The following is an 18,489-nucleotide window of genomic DNA, read 5'->3' on the forward strand; positions in this document are numbered from 1 at the left end:
TAGCATGGTGGCATTAGGCTGTGCCAGAAAGCGAGTCTAACGTGTTCATCCTGCCCTGGTCTTGAATATCACAGACTATTTCTATCATAGGAATTCTTTGACTTGTAGTTTTAGAGGTAAAACCAAGTGTCTTTCTGTACTTGCTAAAAAGAAGTTATAGACTTGATGCAGAAACTGTTGGCTTAGATGTTTTGATCCTTCTTACGCTAGAATTCGGGGAAAAAACATTCAGAGGCAAGTAAAAAAACCCAACTACAAACTTTATAACAAGCCCTTAGTATCACCTCTAATGTTTTCAAGCACAGTATTGTGTGCACTGGGGAACAGCAACTGATCTCTCATGTATGGAAAGTATATTCCTCCTCATCTGCTGTTGTAAAACTAGTGCTCCTATTATGTCAAGGTCCATCACGTTTACTGCAACTTTGATATGCTTGACCTAAAAATATTGCTGCGAGTGAATTATTTACAATGACACTGAGGAGCAATCCTCTAGAATATCTATATGGCCCGTGGGCATTGCACTGAGTACATATGTCTCATATTAATAAAAAAACATGCAAATTACCACGAAACTTTTCGGTGGTATTTCACAGCTACCATTACCAAAATAGGATTGTTCCGTGGCTTTACAGTGTAAGGAAAGACAAGTGCGAGCCAGCATCTCATGAGGGGTGTGCAATAACGGTATTTTTTTGGCCAATGAACATTCTGTAAATTGCTAGTCTGTAGGGGTTGACTTTTAGTTAAATTGTATGACATACTATATAACTGTACACTAAGAAGACATTTTTCTATCTATATGAAAATATGATGTCACTAAAATAACTGATAAATCTTTTAACGGTACCTAGTATAAAAGACTATTGTTGCATTGTCTGTTCTTCAGAAACCAGTAGAAACTTGCAGTCCAGGTAAAAATACTTGTTTTTATTTGTAATCGGTGTGGACTGATTATGTGTGCCTAGGTCAATGCGGGCTGTGGTTTCTGCACCCTGTTCTGGTAGGGTATGAGTTGTTGCTGTTTAATATTTAGTGAGTGTATGAAACAAAATTATGATAGAAATAGGGGAAAACCATGTATTTTGAGGAAAAGTATGTATTTTGAGGAAAAGTACTGCCTTAGAAAAGGATATAACTTACTTTCTTCTTTTCCCATACTGGAATCTGTCCCTCCAATGCTAATCGTTCAGACATTAGAAAACATGCAAAGAAACCACTCATGGTCCAGGACATTGGTTCTTTCCAGTGTTGCCAAATTCCAGAATCTTCTATTTTGATAAGTATTCTCTGTTAAAAATACATAACACAACTATAACTAGCATTATAAATGTATTGCAGAAACAAGACCTGATTTTTAGTTTCCAATAAGGGTTTAAGTTTCCAGCAAGGAACCTTGATGCATGCTGTTGCAAGAACATACTAGCTACAACTTAATTTTAAAGTTTCTTCTTCTAGATAGAATATATACCTTTGAGTCTTGCTTTTAATATGATCTTTATCTATCTGCAATATGTAAGTCGGTAGTAATTCAAGCTCCCATTTTTGTAGAAATGAGTAAACTTAAAGATACAGGCTTATCTCTGAACAGTGTTGCTGAGAAGTCATACATCCATAGCAACCCTTCCTTTTAATACTTAACTGCTGTCTCTGACCACAATAGTATCCAGTGAGCAATAGAACTTGTGGATTTTTCTCTAGTAAATACTGCAATAAAAAAATATAATCTTCCTAAACATCAACTTTAAATAATGTCCAAACAATTCCAGGATTTAATTTGTTAGTGTGGTTATGTCTTTGAGGAACTGATTTTTTTTTTATATAAATATCAGTTTCACATGCTATTGAGGACTGATCTTTCATGACTGAAATATATTTTTATCATTTAAGTAGACTGGTAACAAAAGTTTAAGAAGCAACTACAGATGTATCCTCCCGTGATAGCCTTGATGTAACCTGCTATATGGTGAAACATGCATAAAACAAGCAAGTACAGTACACAAGACAACTGTTGTGTAACTGACGTGCTGAGGAAACTTTGTAAATAATCAGACTAAAGTATTGTTAATGGACCCCCCCATTATGAGGTGGAACAATGTGAATGCTGTGTGATTACCTAACTTTTGGAAGCAATTCCTACTGCGGGATATCTGAGTTGCACTAAGTCTAAAGGCTGAACTTACCTTGGATGACTGTGTGATGTGAGAAATATAGACTGGTCCTTCAGTGTGTCTGACCAGGTTAATAAAGGAAATAAGGACAAAGTTGTGAGCTTTATTTACACTTTTATTTTCTTATTACTATCAGCAATACTGGCAGTATGACATAGGTACCCAAAGTTTACAGTAATTTTACAATTGAATGACTTCCATAATTATTACTGGATATACACTTCTCTGCCATCTTTCAGATCCCTAAAAAGGCAAATGTAATAGCATTTATTTAGGTGCTTAAAAGCAGTTTTATGTAAAATTAATTAATCTTTTGATTTAACATTTTCTCTGTATCATTGAACTCTGGCTCCCATTTGTATTTGTCGTGACAAGTATTGAAGAAATTTTTGAACTATTCCACAAAGCCTAGTTAAAATGAGATTTAAATATTCTTTCTTATGCTCAGAGTTCCCCATATCCTTACTTATTTCCACATATATACTGAATAAGAATTTTTGTTTCAATGATGCTGAACCCTGGGAGGAAAATATTCCAGAAAAAGGCAGTGATTTTTTTTCTAGTCGTTTAAGTTAAACACACTTAAAAACAAGGAAGCAAAAAGCGAATAGCCCCAACTATTTTTTTGACCAGAAAAATGTAGCCTATAAGAAATACTTTGCTCCTCACTACTGCTCTCGGAGCTGATGTTCCTTGTTCCTCTCAACGGCAACTGTAAAATGTGGGGCCACAGTTGCATTCATTGTTCAGTGAGCTTGTCCACATAGTTAAACCCACCGACAGCAATGAATGTTGATTGTGACCTTTTTTGTAAAGCTTGGCAGGGTGGGGGAGAAACATCATGTGGTGGTTAGGTTGCTATCTTCGTGTTAAGGCCTGAAAGCATGAAGTAAGGAGGAGGATGGTTAGCTGGAGGGTACAATCAACGGTCGATGGTTTTCACTTTAATTCCAAACTCACCGACAGCGTTGAATGTTCACTGAAGCAACCACTACAACAGAACTCCATTGACTTGACAGCATCCTCAAATGTCTGAAAGGGTGGGGGGGAAATCAAAATTCATACAATTACTTTAATCATACAAATGATGCAACTTCAGTCATTTTTTTTTCTTACCGACACCAACATCCTTCTCTGCCCATCTTATTTCACTCTTTGTGCAAGGAGCTGGCAGTTTTCCAAACTTCCTTCTGTGAAAAGAAAAGATATTTCAGTTACTCAGGCTTTAACAGTATAGGTTGGGGATCCAGGCCCAGGTGGATTTATGTTGCCTTTTCACGAAACTGAATGTCATAGCAAATCAAAACACAAGATCCAGTATATGAACAAAGTTGGGTAGGAGTTTTATGAATCAGTGTTGCTAATTATAGATTGCCCCACTGAGTAAAATTTCTTCTGCTGACATGGTTCAATTGGATTTAAACTTGCTTAGTATTGATGAAAAGTACATTTTCTTTTAAGCAGGCTTAACTTCTCAGTAAATGTCTTGGAGACAGAAGGCCTTTTTTCCTTAAAAATTGTCATACATACAAAACCTATTATGATAGTTTTCAGGAGGAAAAAAGGCAAATGTACATCAAGGCTTGATGACCTAAATTTCTTTTCATATATTTTTTTAGGTGGCAGCATGCTGTCCATATCCAGAACTTGATCATCACACAGTAAAGAGCTTATTTGTAAAAAAAATTTCCACAGTAACACAATACTTTTTTCCAATCTTCTGAGCTTTCCAAATCAATTGTCCTCATTCTTAAAATAAATTAAACTTAAAAAAAAAAAATCCATAGGATTGCAATTTTCATGTTGTAGGGGGAAGGGTTTTAGAGGCTGGATCAGAAGGCAAAACATGGTAACCTAGGAATTTACCTTATTTGCATTTTTGAGCAGAGTTCTTCTGCAGAAGGTGGTCTCATAGCTCAGCTGATCTGGATTATTTTTTTGCTAGGTCCACTCTTAGATTGCTGCACTGAAAGTACGTGACTGATTCATTGGCTTCTATGAATTGCTGTTTGTTTACTTTGTCCTTTGGTAAAAGATGTCTTATACTTTCTCATCCATTTCTGATTATTTGAAAAATCTTTATAAATGTTGGGGGCTTTTTTGTTAAATTTGTTCGTACTTGCATAAAGGGAATCAGCACCAAAAGACTGCAGGTTGTAAGGGTGCTGTCTGTATATATTTTGTAAACAAACACTATGACTAGGACTTTGTCCTAGCTGTTTCTTTCAACTAATTGCTCTGCCTGTAGAGGTATTTATTATATCATTAACTCAATTGTCTTTTCTATCAAATATATCTACAGGATAGTCATTAAAATGGCCTGTTGGGGAAGTAGACAAGAATGGAATCAACTAATTTTTTCCTTTATGGTAGATTAGATGTGTTTTGTTTAGGCCACTGTGATTATGAATATATCTGAATTCTAACCAAATGTGGCAGTCAACCGTTTTTTTTTTTGCTGTTATGTTAGCATGGGATATTTGCTGACAATACTTTAGCTCTGAAGTTTGATTATTTTTCTTTTTCTTCCATTTATTTGTACTGGCTTTTTTGCAGTTCAATTCCATGGATGTTATGAAAGGAGTTCCTTACACCAGCATGAGCAATGAGAGAATAAGACTCTCCAACTCAGCAGTCTTTCGTGCATCTGTTCAACATTGTTTTAGCCAAATGAATAGACTTTATGGTTTAGGGTCGCTCATGTTTAACATCCGTCCTATTATAAGATTTCTTTCTGTATGTCATTTCTTTCAGTACTTATTCCTATGTTCTTATTCCCTGCTTCTATCTGTCACTTCATATTTCAATATGGGGTCTTGCCTTGCTGATACCTGGCAGTTAGGATGGGGTGTAGGGGAAGGAGAGGAGCTACATAGAGCTTGCAGCTGAGTGGATTGCATCTTAGGAGGAATTACTTTCACAGGTTATTATTATTCCCTTCCCACCCCCCATAATGGAAAAACCTCAGTATTTCCTTGGTTATGTAGCCTCTGTTGAAACGGGCTGAAACTTGTAAGTACGAAAACACAAAAAAGTATGCCTGAGCTCCAGCCCTGATTCCTGATGTGTGCAGGTTATGCAGGGTAAAAATGCTTTCATCTTCTCTCATCTGGTTTTAATTTTTTTTTTACATCCCTCACCAGGCTTAGCTAGCTGTTACAAATACCAGCTTTATTTTAAGTTTTATTTCAGATCTGCAGGCTTATGTGAACATTCAGATTGGATGTATGTTTTCTTTTTATTTAAGGTTAGTAGGTCATAAATAAACCAAAGCACTTTCCTTGCTATGAGCAATAGGTTCACGGTGTACATGAAATATTGCTTTAAAAAAATTGAAACCTAACATGAATTGACAGAGGTACATGAGGAAGTAGTTCGTTGTGTTGCTGTAAAGGCCATAGGGATTTGGACTGCTAGAGCTGCCTGTTTTAGGAATAGATTAGATATCTTGTCTGATGACCTGTGCTTAATTTAAGTGACTGCCTTTGCCAGTCCTTCCAGAGGGCAACTGTGTGAAGTAGAGCATCTCATCTTCAGTCCTTTTCCTCCTCTTGATGGCCTGACCTAAATTGAAGATATGGGTGTTGTGCTGCACAAACAGACAATTACTTCAATGCTATGTGAACTGCATCTTTGGTTCTAATTAGTCAGCTTTTCCATTTTGACCTTGATATCTTGAATCAAAAGACTAATGTTCAACTTCATTGTACTGGTTAATACTGGCAACTGTTATAGAGTATACTCATGTTTAACAGCTGCCTTACATAAAACAATAATAAAAGCTCCCTCTCCCTACTGTGAAATGGTGGCTGGACCTGTAAAGTACTGCTCTGCCCTGCTTATTGCCCCACATCTTCTTTCTTCCTTCTCGCTCCCCCACATAAATGCTTCATGAAATACAAATGGTAGATGTCAGACAGGTCTGGCTTGCAGGCTACTTCAAACAGCTGTTCTAGTACTTGTAACAATCTTACTGCTTGTACAGCAGTGAGATCGCTTAGGGAAAAATACTTAGGTGAATATACAGATCTCAGGTTTGGGGGGTTTCTTATGATTTTTAGATAATTTCCCTAATGATGCATTAAAATGGTCTATTCAGATTTGTACGCTGATTAAAATAGTATGTTAACATACTTATATGGTAGATACTCTGCATAGTTTACAGCATATTTTTTCTTTTGCTGGCATTGAATTGCTACTGAAAGGTGGAGTTAGAGTTTTTGAAGGCAAATATTCATTTGTATAAAAGGAAGACAACAGAATAATAGTGTTAATACTCATACTGCAAAGTTATCTCATGGATACAGTTGTTGGCTACTTCCACCTCCCACTTGCCCTCTCCCACAGTCTGTCAACAGCCTTCCAGTTATACGCTTGGGGACAGGAAAAAATGCAATGTGTGGATGTATTTTTAATTGTGTTGCAAAAGTGAATTCCAGTGGCAGTGTCTAAAAATGGTACTAACACACTTGGGATCAGATTCTCAGCTAATGTAAACTGACACAGCTCCATTGACGTCAGTGGCATCTGTGTTTACACCAGCTGGCAACTGGATGCTCATCTGGAAAAAAGTGAAGTAGAATGATCAGTTATCAGTTCTTATCACCTTTTCTATTTTTTGTTGCGTGTTCATCTTTTTTATTAAACCTTTCTCAAATGATACATTTTCATGTTGTATTGACATTTTAATTGCAATAAATCAGCAGTAATACTAAATCTCAGTAAGTATTGACACTGCTGTGCTTCCAGCAAAAGGAATTAAATCCAGCTGACTGTAGTTATTAGAAATTCAATTTATTCTTGGATGACTGAGTTATATGCTGAAAGTAAAAACTCTGTGCAGCTATCAAGAGAAAGTCCTTTTTCTGAAAAAATGAAAAGTGTTCATTTCTTCTGTGGTTTTAAAAACTGCAAGAACAGAATCCAATAACCTTCATTATAATCTGAGACTCTCACTGTATTCTACAAACACTAACTGCAGTTGTTTCTGCAGGGCATTGGAGTATAGCATTGGCTCCTAATTACTAATGCAGTAATTCTAAGGCCAGTGTTTTTCAAGAAATCCAACTAGACAATCACAATGTTCTCATGTTGCCTTCAACCTATGGAAACATCTTTGTAAACCTCTGCTGGAAAAAAAGACATTTTAGGGAGTATTTCACCATTTACTGTAGTACAGCTGTCTCTGGAGAAAAGTAGCAGCTGCATAACATCTTGAAGCACTAGTGCATGCCAGCCTGAGACAGGAGGGAAAACTGGGATTGCCTTGTTTAAATTCTGCATTCTACAAGGCTGCTTTTTTGTCCGTTGTAGTATGAAGAAATCTGAAGTTATGCAGAATCATCCTGGCTTTTGCTCATGAAATAAGAGGGGGGGAAATATCTTGGCACACCAGAAAATGCGTTTTTGAGGTGAAATAATAACCAGAAGACTTTCTTTAAACTAAATCAAACTTGTTTGACATGCATACCATCACAGAGCAATCTGCAGCTCATTGAGTCCTATCAGAGTTCTGCTGGCTCAGAAACCAGGACCTCTCCAGGTATGCTAGTTCATGCGTTTGTAGCCTTTGACTAAGTTTTTTAGGAAGTCTGCTGTCCAGAAATTGACTGTGGTCTTGAAATTAAACCCATCAGATAATATTACATGTCCACAACACAGGCTATGAGGTGGGATGCTGATTAGCCAAGCTAATTTAGGAACAGAACAAATGTGAGGAGCAGCAATGATATTAGTTCAATCAAATATTTGATTGCACTGCCAGAAATAATTAAATTGCAGAGTTCAAAGCTATGCTTTGCCTATTAGAATTTTTCCTGATTACTATTTTGTTAGATTTTGATATTAAAGACACTTCCAAAACAAAATGCCAAAGGCAATATTGGCTTTTTGCTTATTGTTTTAGACTTATTGTACCTCAATCAATATAAATTGTTACTCTTATTTTAATAAACCACAGTTGTGTTCATGTGTTCTAAACAACTTTTACATCTGAGCTACTGAGCCTGACTCTGCAATTTATTACTTCATGTTGCTAGTCCTGTTTGAAATTGTAAGAGCTTTTCCAACATACAGGATTGTGGCACTGGACCTATAAGCTTTGCTTTTTATTTAAAGCCAAGAAATTGGTGAATAAATTCTAATACTGCCTGCAGTTTCCCAGCCTCTTGGATGACAATTCTCCACTCTTTGTTACTGGAACACATTACTGTTTATGGAAGATATGCACATATTTCAGTGTTCATAAATCACATGCAAACATCTGTTCTTTAGATCAGTAGATGGAGTATGGTAACTGCTTTTTACATTAATATCCATGATGTAATGCTCACCTACTGACATTATGCTTAAACTTTTAATATTTTAGCAAATATTTCAGTAATTTAACTTTTCAGGCAATGTAAGTCAAAACAGTAGAAAATGCAAATACACTTTGGCATAGAGTTATGTGGCCTGTACCCAAAAAATGTCAAATGGAAGTTGTACGATAGAGGGAGTAAATATTAAGAGCAACATGATCAACTTGGCTAAAATACAAGAGGTTCTGTTAGTAATTCTCTGTACTCATTACTGCCTTTGAAAGGGAATTTCTTACCCTCCCTCTTCCTGTGATAGCCTTAAACGGGCATCCTTTTCTTACTTGATGAATCTGGATTGTGTGTAGAGGTCTACATTTTTGTCTTAGTATGATCTATTTCCCATGTGATTCTGCAGGCAAGATTTGAAGGCCTATTACTGTGAAGCTGTGCTCAGGAAACATATGGTATGTGTGGAAACCAAGACTGCATACAAGTTAAAATGTAAGATGTGGGAAAGACAATATTGTATGACAGGGATGGGTGCTGGATGGAAAGGCAGAGGATAAGAGTTTTCTGTCTGTCTTCAATCTCAGCGTTGGTATTTTTACATAAAATGTTTTCAGCTATAAAGATACATCCTGAAGATTCTTCTCCTGTTTAGCATTTTTGTCAAGCACTTATTTGGTTGTCATATGTACCAAGACTGTGGATTCATTGGTGGTTTTTCAACATCCCTTGTCTTTGTATTTGTTTTATGGGAATGGAGACTGGATATTTTGAGGCTAGACTTATAAATGTCAGCATAGCAATTGAATTTTCATAGAATGAAAGTATGTATAAAAATGGAGAGTAAAAATATTCTATATTTCTAAAAGTTATTGAGTCCTACTGTAGTCAAGTGTTAGACAATAGGCTGAAGTTCTTTATCTGCAGAAAAGCAGCTCATTACTTTTAACTTGCCTACTAATCCTCTTGGTTTTACAAAAACCAAACTGCTTTAGAATGAAGGGGGATCCCCATCTTAGGATTTCTGGAGTATTTCAGTACAGTTTGTGTGTTGTCTTTTAGGTTCTTCACAGTGACTATATGAAATACGTATATTCAGAAAAACATGTTTGGGGCTTTTAAAACACTTTGTTTAATTTGTGGTTTTGATTTTTTTAATTAATTTTTAGAAGTTACTAGAAAAGGTGCTGTTTGAGTGCAGGTTAGCTTAGGGATTCTCCATGTATCTGTTTCTCACTGCCAGAGCAGAGTGCAGTAGGAACTGGCTTTAATATCCCACCCCCCTCTTCTTTCTGAGTCACCATAGAAATGGACTGTGAGAATTACCAAATTCAAATAATTATGGTCCTGCTGCACAAAGTTTCTTTTGATCAAGAGCAAGTCATTTGAACCCTAATGTTTAATGGGTAATACTTACAGCCTCATAAAAGTGTAGTGATGCCTGATATCTCATAGTGCTTTGAACATGTGAAGTGCTATATAAACAATATAGGGCTATTGCACACAACTCAAGCTATTAGCATTTCAGGCACGCTGCCCCAGGCCCTTAGAGGGGAAATCATGTCTTAGCTGGAAAATAGGCACCTTTTTGTGTTCTGTGTCTGCTTCCAGATTAAGTATCAGGAGCTTTCTAGGTAGCATATAGATATGAAAAAAAAGTATGTTTTTTCCAATACAATGTTTATTACACAGTACTGGATACTAGCTAAAGGCAGACAGCATTCAGTTAGAACTGTGATTCTGAAAATGCAAGGATGGTAAATCATTGCCTGTTTGCATTATTTTCTTTTCTGTAATTGTATTTTGGCATTCTTGCATTTTTTCCTTTGTGAAATTTCTGCATGCAAATCTATTTGTTGCTAACATACTCAGTATTTTTCAAGTGTAATTTAAAACAGATGAGAGATTATGCTTCATCTTTGTTCCTAAAAATATCGCCATACTTTACACAAGTTAGTCTCAAATTGCATTTGTGGTCTATGTTTAACACTCCGTGTGTGTGTTTCTGTGTAAATGTTGGTGAAATCTTGTTCTTAAAATATCAGTATGAGTTAAGAAAATAGTAGAGGGACACTGGCTAAACAGCTGATGTCATATCTGTCTATTAGAGCTGAAGGTTCTGCTCAGAAGGGAACAAAGTTTTCATAAGATTGATGGAATTGCCTCATTTGCTTCATTTTGACTCTCCATCACACATCCTGTACACCCTGATAAATAAAGGCTACTGCTTAGGACCCATGAGACATGCCTATCTTGCAATCACTACAACATGCAGTCTGGGGTAGTAGAAAGGCTCATGGCTATCTTCAGAGAGAAGAGGAAATTCCTTGAAATCTTTTTATGCCAGTCATTGCTCCAGTTTAAAACCAAAACAGTTTTTGATCCAGAGTTGGCAAAACATTCTTTTTGCCTTTTGATGGTGTAACTTCTTATTTTCAACAGCAGAGACCATTCCAAAGAATCATATTTTTCTGCTTGCTTGGTTTTGGGTTTTTTTTGGTGTCTCAAGCTAAGCTTTTAGGCATGTTAAATGATGTAAACAAGTTTTGGATTTTTGTTACTGTTATCTAGGAACAACCATTCAAAACAAATATGTTATTGACTCAACCCTACAAAGCTCTGAACACAGAATAAGATCAGACTTTGAAGGACTGGGCACACAGTTTAAATATTTAGCATAGCAAAACCCATTGCAGTACAATTACTTGTACTGGATCCAATGATTTACAGCACGAATGCGAAGCATAATCCCATGTAGTCAGGGAGCAAATGCCTAGCTTGTTTACTGTTTTCAGTTGTGGTGTTTTTATAAAGACCAACACACACAAACTACTTACTTTCTGCCCTGGCAAAGGTATTTTTAAGTAATATATATTCTTCTAAAGAAAAATAGCCCATAATAGATCAGTATAAGATTGCAGGAACTGTTATAAAAGCCTTATCTTTATTGTTGAAAAATGGTCCACTCTTAATGTTTTTAATCTGCCTGTATTTTTGTGGTCTCTCAACACCCTTCTCCTTGTCCCTGTTGAGCTCAGCTGCCCTTTGAAAAGCACTTTGTGCTCCAGTGACCACTTTAAACTTTCTATTGACAAAATTAAGCTGGACTCCTAACTTATTTTTCCAACAGAAAGTGTGAGTTGAAAGTGGTCGTTGGCCCAAAAACCTATAGTGAGAGCAAAGATGATTTTATTGGGAAGGGGGAGTGATGTTTTGGTCTCCTTTTCTGTCCTTCAAGCCCCTTCTCCTGTTAACTTATTATAACATTCTTGTTTCGTTCCTTCTCCCAGAGTCCCAGAAAACTGCAGTTCCTACACCTCTTCCTGAAGTTTCCCTTTTCCAGCCCCACAGCAGCAGTTTCGTTTTGGCAGACATCTGCTGCAGTAAGGAAGGGCAGGCCAGGAAATAAAGCAGTGTTTGGGACCTCAACTGAAACGGGTTTGTGAATCCAAATTTTGTCACTTAAAACCATGGGAAGACTGATGGGGATATTGGCAATGAAGTAAATGAATGAATGGGATGAGGGAAAGCATATATAGCCAAAGGAAGTGGACATGTATAGCCAAAGGAAGTGGAAATTATTAAACCATTCCCTTTGCTCCACATATGCTTATGTGTCTTTTAAAAACACATGTAAATGCACATGCAGACATAGTTTAATGTGATGGAAGAAAGGGAAATGTCTCTTCCTTTTGGAGATTTAAGGGGATCACATTTGTACATCTGTAATACCCAGAAGGCTCAAACATAATCAAAATGTATTTCTACGCAACTGGGTCTTGCTTTTCTGCAGTACCTGATACATTTAAACCAACCTTTAATGACTGAGTAGTTTTTGGAGTAAGTAGATGGCATTTTATGCAGTCAGCACCTTCTCTAAAAAGTCTCTAGAGATCTGCTATTACCATCTCAGTAACCATTCTTAATTAACAAATCATAATCTGAACAACCATAGGTGACATTGGCAATTCTGAACTTTGTTCTGCATCAATACCTCCTTGGATTTATAAAACCTTTCTTGTTTAGGTAGCTACCGATTTTCTTGCTAAGGGTGATCAGGGAGTTTGAGGCTCACGGATTCAAATTACTGTGCTGCTTAAAGGTGTTCTGTTTGTATTTTTCTCCAGAAAAATCTGAATGGAATTCTATTTGGTGGGAAGGCTCTATCACTTAAGTCCTATGGTAACTCTATACTCCAAACACTTAATGCAGAGACATTATGCTGGCTTTTAGCAGATAGGGTGAATTTCATTCTTAGTGAATATGACCTAGGTGCTAAAAAGCTATAGCTGAAAGTGCTAGGTTAAAAGCACAAGTCAGCTAGGTACATAAATATTATATGGCTATACCTTTAATGGGTTTCTGTTGTAGACTTGCTTTGTTTAAAGATTTCCATAACACTGCTGATTTATTGTGTCTTTTCTAGAAGTATGCTGTTAGCAGGAAACTCAGCTGAAGCACTTTCAATCATATTGGAGGATCATTACACTTTCACTTGAATAACTAATTAGTCGCAAGAAATTAACCACTGCTGTTTAGCACAAAAACACTTCTAAGAAGGGCTTTCATTTTTGTTGTGGAAAATGACCTCAGGCACTTGAGGAGGGGGGCAGAAGGGAGAAGTAATGATCCTGCTGTCTTTTAATATAACTTTTGTTTTCAATTCAACCTGGTAACTAGCAGGCAGCATAGCTGTCTGAACAGGGCACTGCATCTGGACTTGGGATAAATATTTTCTGATCTTGCCAGTCCCATGGATGTAATGGCTGACCTCATCCCATTGATTGAAACTGGTTTAAGGTTCCAAATACTGTTCCTTAAGGCTGTGGGAGGCAGAATATGAGACTAAGGAAGAAATAAATTGGTGAATAGGATGGAAGGAAGAATATAATATGACCAAAGAAAGGTTGTAATGAGTCTGTTCATGTCTCTGGAACTTATTTTTCTTGTTGTGAAATGTGGATCATGCTTAATGGGTGTATGAGGGTCTAGTCTGAGTGTCTTGCTTAAGAGTTTCAGTATTATTGTCATGTGCTGTTCACAGCACTGTTAATATAATGTAAGACATAGTGAAGCGAGGAAAGAGAATAAAGAGCAGCTAAAATACTTAGCAATTTGTCCTGCTTCTCTTAGGGCATAAACTGGAAGGAAATTGAAGACAAATGGTTTCTGAGATCTAGAGTCTTCTCTAATATATAAAATTCATTTAACAAGGCAATAACAGAGTGATAAATCCTGGTCACCACTTTTTTCTCTGGAACTGCCATTCCATTTCACTCCTGCTGTTTGAGAAAAATACACATAAAATAATTTTTATTTTATCATTTAAAACTATAACTTATGCATATAAAAATCGGTTGTCTCCTTTCAGTCTTCTCCTCCCTCTCTTGCAGAGGCAGTTAATTCCTCAAGTATTTGGAGAAAGAGAGAAGTATCATTCAGAATGTGAGGGCAAAGGGGAGGGGAAGCTTATTGGTATTTCTTGCTCTCCCCTTCCTTTTCTTTACCCACACTTGCAAGATTAGAAAGTTAAGTCTTCAGTACATGTATCTGAGATGTGGTGATACAGAAATGCTGGGAATTATTCAGTGCGAAAAGAGTGGGCTACTGTAGTCATTAAAACTCCTCCTGAATATCAAAAATAAGGGTAGCATGGCCCCATTCCTATAATACTCTTAACACTTTTCCCCTCTTCTGTGTTCTTTGCCTTCTTTCCAATGCTTACTCTCAAGCACCTATTTTGGGTGCCTGAAGGTTAGGATCAGAATCTCATTCAGCTGTTTATGATTATATTGAATTACGCGCATATCATAAGTGTCTCCTGAAAATATTCACATAAACGCAGTACTTGCTGGATGTGTGTTTTTTTTCTTTGGGTTTTTTTGGCTAAGTTTGCAACTTATTTTATTGGCACATGACAATACAGTAGAGAGGAAGGTCATGTCTGAGGTTTTTTTTATGGGGAGGTTTGCATGTGTGCATGCCAGGAAATGTAACTTCATGTGGAAGAAAACAGCAGTGCTGCCTTCTAGAAAGCAGACATGAGCAATGCAATTACATCTTCAGTCAAACCCATGATAGCATTTTTCTTGAGGAGCTATGGGGCAGACAATTTCAGATTGGGCAGGCTACCACTGAAACAAAACGGCACAAACATAGTCAGCCAAGAGCTTGTGCGTGTGCACCATATGTGTAAGCCATTCTGCTTCAGGATAGCTGTACATAAGAACTCATTAGGAAAAATGAAGGGCGAAGGGCTTAGTGAAAGTTCTTTACTATTTTCTGGAAGATTACCTTCCAGGCTTTTTAAAACAATGTTACCCTGAAACTGCATGCAGGGAATTTCAAAAAGACCAAGGGATTTTGAAAGATCCCTTCCCTTAACACTTAGTGGAATTTCTGCTAAAAATTCCAGTGCTTTCCTTTGCACAATGCTGAAAAGGGCAATCCGAGTGCAAGAATAGCATAGAAATGTTAAACTCAATGCAATGTATCTTTCAGATGAAACAGTATGCAATAGCCTAAGATTCTTTAGTTCTAGTACCTGTGGCTCATTCAAACTACATAGACACTCACACTTTTGTAGTCATTACAATTGAATAACATAACTGAATATAAAAGCATTAACAGATATCTGAGATATAGGCTGTTGACAGATGTCTCAATTTTCCTTTCCCCTTTATGAACATGTTCTCTGGTTTGTTCCCATTACCTAATTTTGTTTTACTTGCTCTTCCATTTTGATCTGTAACTGTTCAATGAGTTTAATGTGTCTTCAAATAACAGGTGCTGACTTTGAGAGTAGTTTCAAACTGCAATTCAGATTGGGTTTGTTTGAGTTCTTACTCAGATCTAAATCTTGAAATTCCTTCCCACTTGGATACTCTTATTCATGCCACATCAAACATTGACTTGCTAATGTTCAGACATCAGCTGTCCCTATGCTGTGGAAAATATATGTCCTTCGTAGTCTTGTATAATCAAAAGAAGTGGAAAATATGTAGTCCAAAACCCCCTAAATATCTAGAGAGAAGGAAAACCTTTGAAATGCAATTAAAACAAATAGGCAGCTACGTCTCCCTTGCATTTACACTTCAGTTATGTGATGAAATCACAGAACACAAAGGCTGATCATGAATGATTTTTCTTTACTGAGAAAACGTGTCTATACAGATGGAGTATGTTGAGCCAAGACACTGAGGGAGAGGCAAAGAAATATCACTTTATGTGAATTATAAGAAAAAGCATGTAACTATGTGCCATTCTTTCTGTTAGGAAACTCGTGTGTATTAGTTGTATGTAAATATAGCTACTTTTCTATTTCAGTAGCTGTGAATGCATGTAGTTGAAAAGACCAAGTAAATGAGAAAGTGGGTTGGGTTGGTCATACATTTGAGAATCCTTGCTTTGATTGGGCCTATGCTGAGTAAACCAAATGTGAAGGGATTAGCTCCTAAAGTGCATTCCAGGTGACTTCAGACAATTGGAAAGAAAGTTTCACTGTGCAAATGGAAACAAGGTTCCGAATTGGAGAAAGTATGCTTGCTTGCCCAGTATAGTCCAGTAAGAATTTTTTTTCCTCTTTCCCCACCCTTTCTTCCTCTACTGAGGACATAAACCAACCTTATTTGTCATCCTTTCTGGTTTCCCAAGGTGTAAGTTTGTAAACATGTCTTTATGCCAATGAGTAAATACGTTTCTACAAAATTTTACAGTGCACGAGCATTCAAAGCTTGTACATTTCATCAGTTGATTACATTTTGATGTTCAGCAACAAAACATGGCTGCTTTTCTCAAATGATCAGCAGTGTTTCATACAGAGCTAGTGGTGATGAATTGAAGTTTCTATAGTTCAAAATTCATTGTAAGTGTAGTGTACAAATTCAGTATCTTTATAATTGCAAAGACTTGTTGGAGTTTTACAATTCTGAGTGGAAATCGGGATAGTTTTATTGGTCAAAACCAATAAATCTGTACTTTGCAGATTATACCATGTCTCATGAAAATGAAGAACAAATAGTCCTTCTTGCATTATGGCTTCTTGGTGCCTAAAATGTTTGATATATATTAGATGTTTGTCAGAGACGCATAGTCAGAAGCTGAATGATGATCAATGTCTTTGGCATTCTTCCCAGGATTTTTTCCACCACTATCTTTATTTAAAAAAAAAAAAAAGTAGTTTTGGGGCTTAGGACCTACGCTTCCTCATTTTTTTTTCTTGTGCTTTTTTGAGGCTTTGTATGGCACTAGTATCAACTATTCAATCAGTGTCTTTGAAAAGCACCTACCAGGCTGCCAGATTCCTGATGCAGTGAAGATAGATGGTGCCAGAAATCAGTCACTCCATGCTAAATATTGCTGCTGGTTCCACTCCCTGTCTCTCAGAGTCTGTAGAATTCTAATCTTCTGTTCTTTGGTGAAAAGATGGCAGAATTTAAAAACACCATCTGAAGTTGCTCTTACGTAACAAATGTCTTGTCATCCTGCATGGTTAAGGAGTTAAACAGGTCTCTGGTCTCAAATGTGGTAGCAAAGTCCTATTTTGTTTCCTTATGGTATCTTATATACATGGAATGCCCTTATGTACAGCTACTGTCGTATTTGTCATTCAGTTGTTCACTTGCCAAGACTTAAGTTTAGTGAATTTAGAAATTCTTCTATTTTAAATAGTGTTTTGCTGCCAATCAAGTCTAAATATCAACACTAAACTGCCTTGTATGTGCACAGAACACCAACTAGCAGAGTACCTATAAAGCAGTTCAGCTGCCCCCAGTTTCCACCACCCAGATGATGTCTGTACAGAGTTGGCATACTGAAAATTAAAACGATGTAATATTAAAACTAAAATCAGAAAAAGTAATGCTGAATCTAATGTGCAAACAAATCCTTTTCACAATTGTAAATGCATCTTCATGGCATTTCCAGTTTTCATAGAATCTAGGGACCTTCCCAAAAATAGAGAGCCATTTGACTGTATGAGAAAATAGAATTAATTTTCTAATCACACACACAATATGCAAGTAATTTTTAGAAGGTTTTAGAATTTTTAGTAGGCATTTAAAACAATCGTTATGAAATTAGCCTAGTGTAAACTCCATCAAGCTGCATTATTTTGCTTAAATGTGTTTTACAGCTGGCTCAGGTGCTTAACTTGGCACATAATACCTAAATTCAGAATCTGAAGCCTCAAAACACCTTATTCAGTGCTTGTCTCACTGTGGAGGTGCCCAAAGCTCCTAGCCCCCAAAATACCTGCCAGGTGAATTCCCTGTCACTTAGGCCAGGCTGGTGCTGAGCACTCCTCTGCAGAAGTGCCCTGCTGGCCTCTCTTCAGTATGCCTTGCACAACAGGCTGAAGGAGCATGCGGTTCCCTTTCCCTGTCTTTTCTTGCTCCTAGGAGCAGTCATTGGAGCAAATCCTAAAGACGAGGGAAGCTGGTGTCTCAGTTACCGAACTGTAGCTGAGCATATTCTCTATTGCCAACTGAATATTTAATTGATCTTTGCATATTGTGAAAGCTTATGGAGGAGACATCTCAGAATATCCAGTTGCAGGTAGAGGGATTTGGGTTCAAAATCCCATTGGTAAAGCTGGAATTTGAATCTAGGTCTTACATGCCCTGGGCGGGTAAGATATTCCTTGAGACGGAGGCAGTAAAAGTGCCTGCTCCTTTGTCAGTTGGGAGAGAAGTGTTTTAGGGGCCAAACTACCCCTACAATTAGGAAATGGACATAACGATTGTGGGGTTTGGTTGACTCTTCTTGTCCTTAACTGAGAGGCTAATATATTCTTTTCTGGATGTTCTTCTTAGGCCTAAGTTGATATTGCTCCGCCTGCTGAAGTGACAGCTCCTGGGTGATGTGTGACATGGCACTGCCAAGAAATTTGTAGGTGTGATGTTTTTTCTCCAGCTGGATAGTTCTCCAGGAAGAGGTTTACAGGTAAACCGGAGCCACAAAAATCTGTTTCCATTATCAAGGGGTTTAGCTTCAACTGCTAATTCTAGATATCT

The 18,489-nt window shown here is 37.1% G+C and overlaps 1 long non-coding RNA gene across 1 annotated transcript in view; it reads right to left on the reverse strand.

Annotated features, from left to right (window-relative positions):
* Window positions 1–2,271: 2,271 nt before the first annotated feature.
* LOC132317631 (uncharacterized) overlaps window positions 2,272–18,489 on the reverse strand; it is a 63,354-nt gene continuing 47,136 nt past the window's right edge. The window contains exons 3-5 of the long non-coding RNA XR_009484125.1: window positions 3,288–3,361; window positions 3,132–3,203; window positions 2,272–3,047 (exon numbers count right to left, since the gene is read on the reverse strand). This is a non-coding gene — a long non-coding RNA (uncharacterized LOC132317631). The remainder of the gene's footprint in view (window positions 3,048–3,131; window positions 3,204–3,287; window positions 3,362–18,489) is intronic.

Source organism: Gavia stellata, chromosome 10 (assembly GCF_030936135.1).
Source record: "Gavia stellata isolate bGavSte3 chromosome 10, bGavSte3.hap2, whole genome shotgun sequence".
Classification (NCBI taxonomy): domain Eukaryota; kingdom Metazoa; phylum Chordata; class Aves; order Gaviiformes; family Gaviidae; genus Gavia; species Gavia stellata.